Source organism: Propithecus coquereli, unplaced genomic scaffold, assembly GCF_000956105.1.
Source record: "Propithecus coquereli isolate 6110/MARCELLA unplaced genomic scaffold, Pcoq_1.0 Scaffold41, whole genome shotgun sequence".
In the NCBI taxonomy this organism is placed as follows: Eukaryota; Metazoa; Chordata; class Mammalia; order Primates; family Indriidae; genus Propithecus; species Propithecus coquereli.
In genome coordinates, this window is record NW_012149841.1 from 3264161 (window position 1) to 3276340 (window position 12180).

The following is a 12180-nucleotide window of genomic DNA, read 5'->3' on the forward strand; positions in this document are numbered from 1 at the left end:
ACAGCTGCTGTGGTGGTGGTTGAATCTCTTCTTGGCCTGACAATGTCCTGCCCTGTCACCTTCTTGGGGTGGGACCCTACATCATTCTCTTCTTCAAGGGCACAAGGGGCTCCCCACTGACTAATGTTTGCTATCCTGGTTGCTCATTGTGAGATTCCTGAAAACTCACTAGCGAGCAGTCTTGTGTGCCGAAGGTCTAACTGAAGTCATCAGCACATGAGGGAAAACAGCATGGGAGAGCTGGGGGCTGAGGAAGCACAGTGCACCGTGGCTGCAGGGCCCCCAGTGTTCTAGGCCATCTAGCTGCCTTCCCGTACTCCGTCTCATCCACTCTCTGGCCCTGGTGCAGGTCAGCCGCTGACCCCGCACCCCAGGCATGTCTTAGGCAGTGCAGAGCGGGAGGGACCATTCCTTTCTGGCCTCTGCGCCTGCTACCAGGGCAGGGACTGCAGGCTCCAGGCAGCTTTGCAGGGTGGAGGATTCTCTTCCCTATCACATTGTGCTCCAAAGGCGTTGAAGGCAGAGATGAAGCCCTTCAGGTCATTCATTCACTCAACAAACACTGAAAACACTCAGTACTTGTTTTCTACCAGTTCCCTGGCCTAGATAGTGAGGTCCCAGTTGTGGAATTAGCCCCTAGATATTAATGCTTTTATTAATAGTGTTCCCTCCAGGTGAAACCTACAAGGTTCCAAGACTCAGCCCCCTGGCCCATCTGCCCCTGTTATATCCAAATTGATTAAACACCCCATCCCTGTCCCACCTCTTGGTCCTGCTCATCCTTAACCCCTCTCTTTCTCTGCTTTCCTGCCCTGGGTCCCTCCCCCCCAGGGCACCACCAGGACGGGGCTGTGCCTGAAACATACTTTGCTGCTTGTTTGAGGCTAACAGTAAAGAATGACATGAGGGTGTTTGAAGGTCGTCTGGAGTTCCCTGGACATGCCCGCCTCAAGCAGTGTCTGACACCTCCTCCTCAGGCCCACCTGCCACCTGTGTCCCAAACCTCCTCCCCTTTTCCTTCCCTTCTTCGTGTTCTGTGCCTGGCGGGGGAACAACTGGGCTCTATTTCGTTTTTTCCTCCCATGCACGGCCTGGGTGTGGGAGTGTGTGTGTACGTTGTGTGGGCATGGGGGGGGTCACTGGATTGTCCACTAGGAGTTCTTTCAAGCTATTTTTCAAACAAATGCGCCATCTTCTCTTAGATTGTGTTGTGCTCTAAATTTGCAGCGGTCTGTTTTAAATTGCATTTTTTGCCACGCTTGCCTCCGGGGTTGTGCTCTGGATATGTTTCCATAGCCAGAATAAAGATCCTGCACTTCTGTTCTGCTCCCTGCTCTCAGGGAGGTGGCAGCCCAAGGGAGACAAATGAGAGAGGTGTCAATGACAGCTGGGCCAGAGTCTGGATCACAGAGATGCCAGAGGGTGGCTGAGCTGGGTCTGGAAGGACAAATTCAAATCAGCCTCTCAAACGGGGGAAGGCACAGCTTCGGCAAAGGTGAGGACTTGGGCTCTAAGGCTCCCTGTGGATGTGCAGGGCAAGCGAGTGCGGGCAGGTACAGGGCTGGGGTGTGCGGGGCGGCCGGAGAGGGAGAGGGAGCCTTGAGGGGCTGTGGGGAAGGTGAGGTCTTGCAGAGGGTGGGCGGGCCCAGCCACAGGACAGCTGTGGGGGGGGGTTGGAACTGTAGAGGCAGAACTGGCAGTGTCTGGAGGTGCGCCCCCGCCTCGCCTTGCTCCCCCACAGGGATACATTCCCAAGGGCAGCCTGAGGGAAAAAGCCCTGGGATAAGGGTGTCCTCTGGGCCCTAGTCAAGGCAGGGGCAGTGGGCCCACAACAGCATCCGGGAGAAAAGGCTTCTTCTTGATGGGTCTGCAGAGGAGCCAAGCCCGGCTATGCTCCCACCTCCCAGGCACCCGGCAGAAGAGAAGGGCTGGGCTGGCCCGGGAGGAGATGAACCCTTGTCCCTGGAGCCGAATGAGCAGAGAGCCCGGAGGGCTGAGAATCTGCTCTGGGCCCACAGGCCCTAAAGCCGCGGGAGCTGGAGGGTCCTGCCAGCTCCTCCTGGCTGTGGGAACAGCTCTCCCCTGGCTCTCTTCCCTCCTCCCACTCCCCAACACCTCTGCCCCCCCATCCTTGAGCCACGCCCACTTGTGTGAGTGTGTGAGCATGCAAAGATGGGCGTGCATGTGCCCCAACTCAGGTCCTCGACAGTTCTACCCCGTGCTCAACTTCAAGGCTGGGGGAGACACATAAGCCCTCTGTGCCCCCATAACTTCTGGGTCACCCCTGTGGGGCACCTCTCGCCCCGTTAGGGCAGCTGTCTGTCTGTCTTCCTGCCAACCTGGGGGCTCGCAGAGGCTTTCGTATGCAGCCCAGCAGGAGGCCTGGCACGCAGGACTCATTGTGAGTGTGGGGGCCTCTGCCTTTGGGGTGCTCATCGTGGCTGGCTGGTGCTGCTGTCCTGCTCTGAAAGTCAAGCAATGTTTACAAGCTTATTAACAATGCCAGACACCGCCCCGGCCCCACCAGAAAGGCTGGACTTAGAGACGGACGACATCATGCTGGAGGAGGTGTGGAGCCACTGGCGCTCTCAGAGGCTGTCGGAGGGAGAGTTAATCCGCTTGGCGGTACCTGCTGACACCAAGCGCACACCTACCCTGTGACCCGAGTGGAAGGACAGCACATGTCAGCCGGGAGGCGTGCGTAGAATGGTTCAGCAGCTGTACTCAGCAGAGTCCAAGCGTGGAGATCACCCAAATGCACATCGCTGGGAGAATGACAAATTGTGGTATATTCATACAGTGGAATATTACTCAGCAATAAAAAAGGACAGGCTACCAACATGTGCAACGTAGATGAATGTCATGGGCAATATACTAAGCCCAAGAAATCGGAAACAACAGAAACCATACTACGTGATTCCATTTGTAGGAAGTCCAGGAACAGGCAAAACTAGTGGATGACAATAGAAGCCAGTGGGTTCCTCTGGCTGAGGGTGTGGTATTGACTAGGCAGGGACACAAAGGAGCCTTCTGGGGTGCCGGAAATGTTCTCTGGCTTGATGTGGGTGGTGATTACAAGGGTGAATGTATATGTAAATAAATCATCCAGCTATACACTTAGATGAGTGTACTCTGTATGTTATTCCTCAATAAGAAAGTTAAAGGGAAAAAACTGCTTATAAAAGGGCTTCTGAGATTCTAATTAGTTCCTTTAAACCTCACTGTAGCTTTTTCAGCAAAAATGAGGGAGGCCACATGGCCCGCGTTTTCTTCAGAATCCCAGAGGATTCTAATTTATAGGCAGAGAGGCCCGGGGCAAAGCCTCTCGCGCTGCACACCAAGCAGAGCAGGGCTGCTTCCCGGCCTGGGCCTGGCCTGCTGGGCTAGGTAGAGCAGGGCCCCCTCGGAGAGTGGGACAGTAGGACAGTAGGAGGGTGGCACCGCCCAACGACAGCCCTCAGGACCCCCTCCCCCAGCTGCAGCCGAGCTGTCTTCCTCGGTTCCTGGAACCTGCCCTACCCAGCCGGTGTTTCCAGCACTTAAGGCTGGGAGCTAAGCCGTTCTTCCACTCCAGGAAAATATTTGTTCAGGGACTTGGCACCCGCAGAAGAGGAAATAAAAGCCACCTTGGAGTCGAGCGGGCGGCCCTGCTGCTGGCTGCTTTGTCTGCCCCTCCAGGTTGTCTCGCAGGCCCGGCGTCTGGGGCCGGGTCCAGGGATCCCACCCCACAAACAGGCCTGCTTTAGGGATAAGCCCGGGTGCCCACTGTTCACCCATTCAGCGCGTCAGTCACCTGTCGGTTCGGTCAGCAATAGTTTCTGATGCCTACTGTGCGCCTGACACAGCACTGGGCCCTAAACATTGTCGGTGACCCAGGCCCCATCCTTCAAGTCTGTTGCGAGGTCGTGAGGGAGGCCGGCCTGCAGAAAGGCCCTTGTGGCACAGTGGGAGCATCGGCGTGACCGAGGGGAAGCCAGGGCACTGGGTGCCACCAGGCAGGGCCATGCTGCTGGGGACAAGTGCCCTGCGTCAAGCTGGAGGACGTGTAAGGCCAAATTAAGGGGCAGTCGGGAGGGGAAGAGCATGCAGCTAGATGGAACAGCATGGGCAAGGCCCAGAGGTAGAGAGCACGGGGGCTGTGGGGTGTAGAAAGCTGGCGGGGTCGGCTGTGGTGTGGCCAGGAGTCCAGAGAGGTGAGATCGGAGGAAACGGCTGTGGTGGTGGAACCTCCCTTCCGGGCGTAACACTGCGAGTGTGGACTTTACCCACAGGGCAGTGAAGGCTATTGTTTGTTTTGAAACATTTAAAGGCATTGGTTTTGGTTCTTTTTGATTTAGAAAAGTATAAAGAAGAAAACTAAATTGGCCTTAAATCCCACCACCCAGATATTTCACGATCACATTTAAAAAATTAAAATACTTGGGTGCACATGATTAGAAATGCAAGCAGAACAGAAAAGTGCAAAACGAAAACTGAAATCCTCCCTCTCCCCACCTGTCTCTTGCCAAAGGCAATTTAATTTAATAGGTTTTCAGTGTATATTTCCAGAAATATTTTCCATGCACATACCTGTGAGGATAAGTCTATGCTGTTAAAAAGTTACACGAAAGGGCTGGGTCTATCCATAGGGATCTGCAGCTCCTTTTTCTGACCCAGTTTCACTTCGGCTCGTGCAGACAGTTCTACCCGTGCTTGTAACGGCTGCGGAGCATTTAGTGGTAGGGCTGGACCGGAACTGACCCAATTCTTTTCTCTTGGTGGGCACCTTATTTCCAGGGTTCTGCTCATGGACACAGGGCTGGACCAAACTCATGCAGATGTCTTAGTGAACCACGATGAGCACACACCTCAGCAGTGGGCTCCGGGTGGAAGGGGATGTTCTTTACAATTGCCCTCCAAAGTAGCACCCATTTGCCACACTTGTCACCACACCCAGACTGCTGGTGGGAGTCCCCATGGCCACCCCTCACACAGTGCATTTTATCAAATGGTTCCATTTTCTTTTATTCCACTGGGGTGGTGGGCGGAGACAGTATCTATCACACAGTTGTTTTGCTTTTCATTTGTTTAATTGCAAATGAAGCTTTTCAGATGTTTTTGCCATTTGTATTGCTTTTTCATAGGGGAACTGCTCTTGCCTATTTTCTGGTCCATATTCCTCATGGACCTTTTCTTTTCACTGTGGATGGGTGTGGGTTCCTCTCTGCCAATGATTTTGAGAGAGTAGCATGTCCAGCTTTGGTTTCCCAATGATTGTGCTGGCTGCAGTGTAAGGGGACAGGGTGTGGGGGGGCAGTTGGCTGGGGGGCCATGCATGGGTCCCTGAGGGAGATGCTGAGGCCTAGAGCAGGCAGTGGCTGTGGGGGAGGGAGCTGGGAATGGGTTCTGAAGATATTCAGGGAGGGAGACCAACAGGAATGGCGGTGGATTGATTTTTTGCACAATAGCCTATAGCACTTTTGGTGCAGTGAAAGAAAAAAAAATGCCAACCACCTTCCCCTGGCAAGGGCAGATGGGCTAAAATGTTTTGACACAGGATTCTTCTTGATAAGCCACACAGTGGGCCTGAGTCCCCGCTGGGCCACCGCCTGCTGGTTGCGCTGCTTCTCCTCCTCCCTGACGGTACTGGGTGGGGTGTGAGGGGGTGGGGAGACAAGGAAGAGAACAGTTCCCAGGTTCCCAATTCAAATATTATGGTCCCATAAACCACGGAAACGTCTCAGAAATTCCACTATTTCAGCACGCAGTAACTGGCTGATCTACATCAGTCACCGTTAGGCAGAAGCTGTCCAGAGTCCCCAAGAAGGGACATAGGGGCGCACTGGGCCCGAGGGTGTGCCATTGGGAGTGTGCGGAGGGTCTTCTAGGTCCAGCCCCCTGCTCCCTGCCAAGCGTGGGACCTGGCCTAAGGGAGAACTCCCCAAATATCCACTAGGTGACATTCTTTAATGATTCAAATTTATGTTAAGGTCAATATGAGTAGAAAAAGAGGCATTAAAGGAAATGTCATTTTTTCCTTTTTTAAAAAAACTGATGTTTATTTTACATACGGTAAAATTTGTCCTTATTGGACCACTTTTTTCAAATGCATACAATTGCAAAATCACCATGACAATTATGACGTAGAACAGTTTTATCTCCCCCAAAACTTCCCTATGGCCTTGGAAGTCAACCCCTCCCCTTCCTGGCCCCTGGCAACTACCAATCTGCTTTCTGTCCCTATAGTGTTGCCTTTTCCAGATGTCCCATGAATGCATCATACAGCATGAAGCCTTTGAGTCTGGCTGCTTTCATTTAGGGGACTGCATCTAAGCCTCATCCAAGTTGTGTGTATCAGGAGTTTGTCCCTTTTTGTTGCTGAGTAGTCCATGGTGTGGATATGGTAACTTTATTTGTAATCACTCAATACTAGAAAAATCCAAAAGCTCTTTAACTATAAGCATTTCCTTATTTTTAGATTCCTTTGTCCAAGTATGAATCCTGGTTTAAAATCTAGAAAGCATGGTGTGTTTGCCTGAGGGTTAGAAGTAACCTTGGAGAACCTGCAGGGGTGAACAGGCCCAGGGCTGGAAGGCAGGGCAGGACCCCTGCTCTAGGGCTCTTGGATTGACCATCCAGCCTCCTTTGGGACAGGCCCAGCCCCGGGCCATGAATTGCCTCCACACTACCCCATCCAGGGCCCAGCTCAGCTAGTAGATGGCAACTTTCCTCCAGGACATGGGCCTCACCCTGGACCACAGGATTCAGCCCCCACTTGCTCCTTGGCCCAGCAAAGCCTGCACAGCCTCAGGGGGCAGTCCTGCAGGGCCCAGAGGCCAGCTAGAGTGAGCCAGCTGTCTGCTGAGAGCATCGGGGCTGGCCTGCTGGTTTCCCCTGGGCTGCCTCAGAGCCCCCTGTGGACAGTCTGGACCACAAGAAGACCTTTCCAGGGTAGCATCTTCAATCCCAGACCTGTAGAGCCCTTTTAGGACAGAGCCCTAACTGACCAGGACCCATGCCGGCCATTGGCTGGGATGCCTCCTCTAAGAGCTCAAGGCTTCCCCCTAATGGGGACTTTTGCCCCCATGTAAACCCCCTAACTGAAGGTGGTGTGGGGGAACAGAGACGTGGTTAGCCCTTCAGCATTCCTGGAGAGGCAGGAGGGCATGGTGGTTCAGAGGAAGACTCTATAGCCAGACGCCTGGGCTCAAAATCCTAATTCCATGCTTTACCAGCCGTGTGATCTACCAAGTGTCTGTCGTGGGACTAAGTGAGGTTCTATATGGACTGCACTTGGGCTATTGCAGCCTCCAGTAAAGGATAGACACGGTGGTGGTTGTTAAGCCTGTGATGGAACCAAGGGCTGGGAATGTGTCAGGGGCCCCAGGGTGGGCATCCGCTCTCCAGTGCTCCCCAACCCCTACTGGACTCAGCTTCCCCCATCCGAAGAATGTGGCCGTAGACCAGATGACTTCTCATATTGAGTCCATTTGCACTGCTGTGAAGGAATAACCAAGGCTGGGTGATTAATTAATTAATTAATTAATTTTTTTGGAGACAGAGTCTCACTGTGTTGCCCCGGGCTAGAGTGCCGTGGCATCAGCCTAGCTCACAGCAACCTCAGACTCCTGGGCTCAAGCAATTCTTCTGCCTCAGCCTCCCAAGTAGCTGGGACTACAGGCATGCGCTACCATGCCCGGCTAATTTTTTCGATATATTTTTAGATGTCCGATTAATTTCTTTCTATTTTTAGTAGAGACGGGGTCTAGCTCTTGCTCAGGCTGGTTTCGAACTCCTGAGCTCAAACAATCCGCCCGCCTCGGCCTCCCAGAGGCTAGGATTACAGGCGTGAGCCACCGCGCCCGGCCAAGGCTGGGTGATTTATAAAGAAAAGAGGTTTATTTGGTTCACGGTTCTGTAGGCTTTCCAAGAAGAATGACACCAGCATCTGCTTCTAGTGAGGGCTTCAGGCAGCTTCCAATCCAGGCAGAAGGTGAACAGGGAGCAGGCATGTCACATGCTGAGAGAGGAAGCAAGAGAGGGAGGAGGGGGCGCCCACGTCAACTACAGAGCAAGAACTCATTGCTTATCGCAGGGAGGGCACACAGCCATTGGAGAGGGATCTGCGCCCATGGCCCAGATATCCCTCCCTCGGCTCCACCTCCAACACTGAAGATCAAATTCCAACATGAGATTTAGAGGGGACAAGTATCCAAAGCACATCACACACCGTCCGGGATTCTCCTTGGGCAGGGTGATCAGACAGAGTGAGAATCAGGCCCGGAGGCTTAGAGGACGCAGACCCCAGCACCCACCCTCCCGACAGCTGGTCCCCGCAGCCTGAGGGCAGCAGGTCCACACTGGGCTGCCAGGGTCCCCAATGCAGAAACAGCCTGGGCCTCCCCTGTGGGTCCAGCCTGGCTACTCCTGTGCCAGGACAGAGCCTGTGACACATGGCTCATCCAAGTTCCAGCTCATGGCTGCCTGGACAGGATCCACAGAAGGAGAATTGTACCAACTCCTTTCTCTATACCTCAAGGTTCTCAAGACTACATAAAATATTCATCCATTTGTCTCTTTTTTAAAGGGAGTGTTTTGCCATATGAGATGCGCTACCCCTTGAGCCCATTAGAAGAGTCCCGTTCCTTGGTGTGACAGTCTAGGGCTTTCAGGCCTCACAATCCAGACACGAAGCAGGGCTTCCCCCAGAGAGAACTCGGGCATGCTCTGCACACCAAGTGCAGGTCTCTGCCTCCCAGGGTGAGCTTCGCTGTCCCTGAGAGGTGCCTTTCAGCTAGAGTTCAACGCAAGGCTGGCAGCCCAGGGCCCTCAGGACGCCCCTCCCCAAAAGGGCTCCCCTGCAGCCTTAGGGGTCGGCATGATCCTGACTCTTCATTGTCGCACAAACACTCTGCAGCTGTGTCAAGGCACAGGTGTCATCGTCATTCCCTGTTCACAGATGAGGACACAGCTCTGGAGAGGACAGAGGTTTGCTCAAGGTGGCAGGCCTGGGTCTTCGGGCATGGCCTGACTCAGTTCTGTGGCCCCCAGTGAGGACCGAAGAGGGGCCTCGCTGCCCAGACACTCCCCATCCAGGCTGGACGGGCACCCTTCTTCCCAGCCCTGTGTGCAACCTGTGCCCACAGACGAGGAAGCCTCTGCCGGGAGCAGGGGGCAGGAAGGAGCCCAGACCCGGAGCTCAGCCAGGCTCTGCCCCCACTGGCGAGGGGCTGCCTGGAGCCCTGCACCTCCTCAGGCCTCGGTTTCCTCATTTGAAAACCAGGAATGCTGGTGCCCACCTTCAGATTCAGATGAGACCTCGAAAGAGATGTAAGAATGCGCAGTCTCCTGCCAAATGCCAGGCAGCAGGATTCCGGACGGTTATGAACGAGAGCTGCCACCCACTGTGTGCCTGGAACCGCCAGGCCCTCCACACACCCGCCCTCCGATTTTAGGAACACAGACTCACAGTGGCAGGAGCAGGAGCTTTGGAGTTAGACCCCACTTGATTCGCTAAGTGGCCATAAACTCCTCAGAACCTCAGTTTTCTGTCTGTGAAATGGGGCTAACAGCTCTTGCCTCCCAGGGCTGTGGAAGCATCACAGAAGACAATGGGAGTGAACTGCTCAGCATTTTGGTGCGGGCACTTTGCAGGCACTCCATGAATAGTGGCCGTTACTTGTACGGTCACACAAACCCCGAAAGGCAGGCATTACTACCCCCATTTTGCAGAGGAGCTTGAGATACAAGTTGCTACTTCACACAGCTACTGAGTGGCCAGGCAACTGCAGACCAGGCCTTCACCAGCCCCTGTGCCACTGCTGTGTCCCCATTCTGGTCCCAGAGGATGCCTGGACAGGCGTGGGGAGGCTCTTCCAGGCTGGAACCGCCCCAGGGAGCCCTGAGGCAATTCCCAGCCATAGGAAAGAGTGGCCTCCCTGAAATGTCTGGGTGCTGGCACCACAGTCAACAATGATAATGTGCCCTTCAGGAAACCATGGTCACCAGTACACAAACAACCGGAGAGGGGGTGGCAGCTCCTTTCTGCCCGGCCTCTATGTGCCAGTGGGCAGGGAGGAGTGTCACTTGGTACATGTCAGACCCAGAAGCTGGGGGCCACCCCTCCTCCAATAATGGGGTGAGTGTGGGCAGCGCCCTCTGCCTGTCCTGCAGCCTCCCAGGAAGCTGCCAAGGAGGCAGCACTGGGCTCAGCCGTGGCCCCGAGGTGGCTCTTGCCCTGGAGCCCTGCACCCTGAGCCCGTCTCTATGCATCTCATTCCTTCAACACAGTCACCGCAGCCTCCTCTGGGCCAGGGCCTGGGGACCTGCAGACCAACAGAAACACAGTCCTGGCATCTGAAGAGCTCCTGGTTTGGTGGCAAGGACACATACACATTATTATACAATACAGATGTCCGAGGGCAGTATTGTAGAAACATAACCGAAGGGCACCTAGTCCAGCTTGGGGAGTTAGAGAAGACTGCCTAGAGGAGGTGACATCGGAATAGAGTCTTATGGGCGGGGGCTTGCCAGGAAGTGAGGGGTGTTCTTGACAAGTGCTAGGTGCACCCAGCAACCCACAGGAGCCACCCAGTGTGCGGTGTCTGTGTTGGGGGTGGGGAATCAGTGAGAGGTGATGCTGGAGGGACACCTGGGGCCAGTCAAGAGGGCTTTGGGTCCTAGGTCAAGCGTACGGGGCACAGGGGGTGGTTGCAGGAGCCAGCTCCTACTGGCTGTGGGAGCTGACTATGCTCGTGAGTTCAGTGGCCTCACGGGGGTAGCTTAAAGTTGACCATGGTGGGAATTTTACATCATGGACATTGGCAAGTGCTACAAATCAGGGCCAGTTGTTCCAAAAAGGGGGGAGGCAGCAGCCTGTGGCGGATTTGAAAGCAAAGACATGGGATCATTGCTTTGTTCCTTAGAAGGATGCTCCGGCGATTGCAGTAGAAAGAGTGGAAGGAACGGGCTTGGAGACTGGAGCTGGGCTTTGGGTGACCTCCTGCAGAGGGCGAGAGGCTGCCCAAGAGGGTCTAGGTAGTGGGAGAGGACAGGCCCCCGCCTCTTGCTGTGTAACCCGACTCCTGCTGTGCTGGCTAGGCTGGCCTGGGGGTGGGGTGGAGGATTAGGTAGCTCTTTCAGCCTTCCCCAGCCCAGCCTGAGAATCCGCAATAAAACCCTTAATGAAAAACACCTGGGGCTGTGCCCCAGCACAGGCCGAGAGATGGGGATGAAGGGGATTAGGAGATCGGAAGTGCGGGTGGAGAGGGACCATGCACTCATCCATTCATTTGTTCATTCATTAACTCTTGTTTCACCCAGCTCCCTGTGCCTGGCCCTAGCGGGGAGAGTCTGGAGCTGGAGAAGGAGGGACTAAGGCCGGCACAGCCACCAGAGCACTGGCCGGCAGACCCTAGGGATCACTTGAGCCACCTGAAAATAGATGTTTGCTCTATGGAAGCTTCCAGTCCAGGTCACAGGGTGTCAGATACACAACTGGGCCAGGCTCTGGGCTTCCATGTTTTCCCTACAGAGTTCTGTGTGGGGGGCGAGGGTGGGGACACGTGGGATATGATTGGTGAGAGGGCAGAAAGGATGGTGGCTGAGTCCCCGCTCCCCGAACTCCTGCCCCACTCTGACCAGGACTTGTGGGACAGGGAACATCGGACATCCCGAAGGGGAGATTTGGCTGATCCAGAGCCCCCTGGGGCTTGGCCTGGTGGATCAGAACTGGCCCATGGGCCTTCGGAGATTTGGTGTGGCTGTGGGAGGGGACTAGGCTCCTCTGCTCGCCTTTCTCTCTAGGGAGGCGAGGCCCAGACGGGACTTGCTTGCGGGGGAGGGCATTTCTCTCTGGCTTCTCAAGATGGTTCAGGGCTGGCCCAGAAGCAGCTGGGGGCCTCCCAGGCATGGAGCTGACTGGCACAGTACTCAGGAAGAAGGATGTTCTGGCCCCAGCCGGATGCCAGTTTGTGCACTGAGTTCCCACCTGCTGTCGTGCACCTTCTGAGCCCTCTTCCTCACTTGCATACTGCCCAGGATGGGTGCCCCCCAGGCACAGTGTCTGGGCATGCAGGGGCACACAGAGCACCTGTGCACACATTAGAAATAGCACCCTTCTGGCAGACCCAGCCCTGCAGGCATGGATGGACACGGCCTTTACTGCAACTAGAAAAGAGGACACTCCTTCAAGCCCTGGCG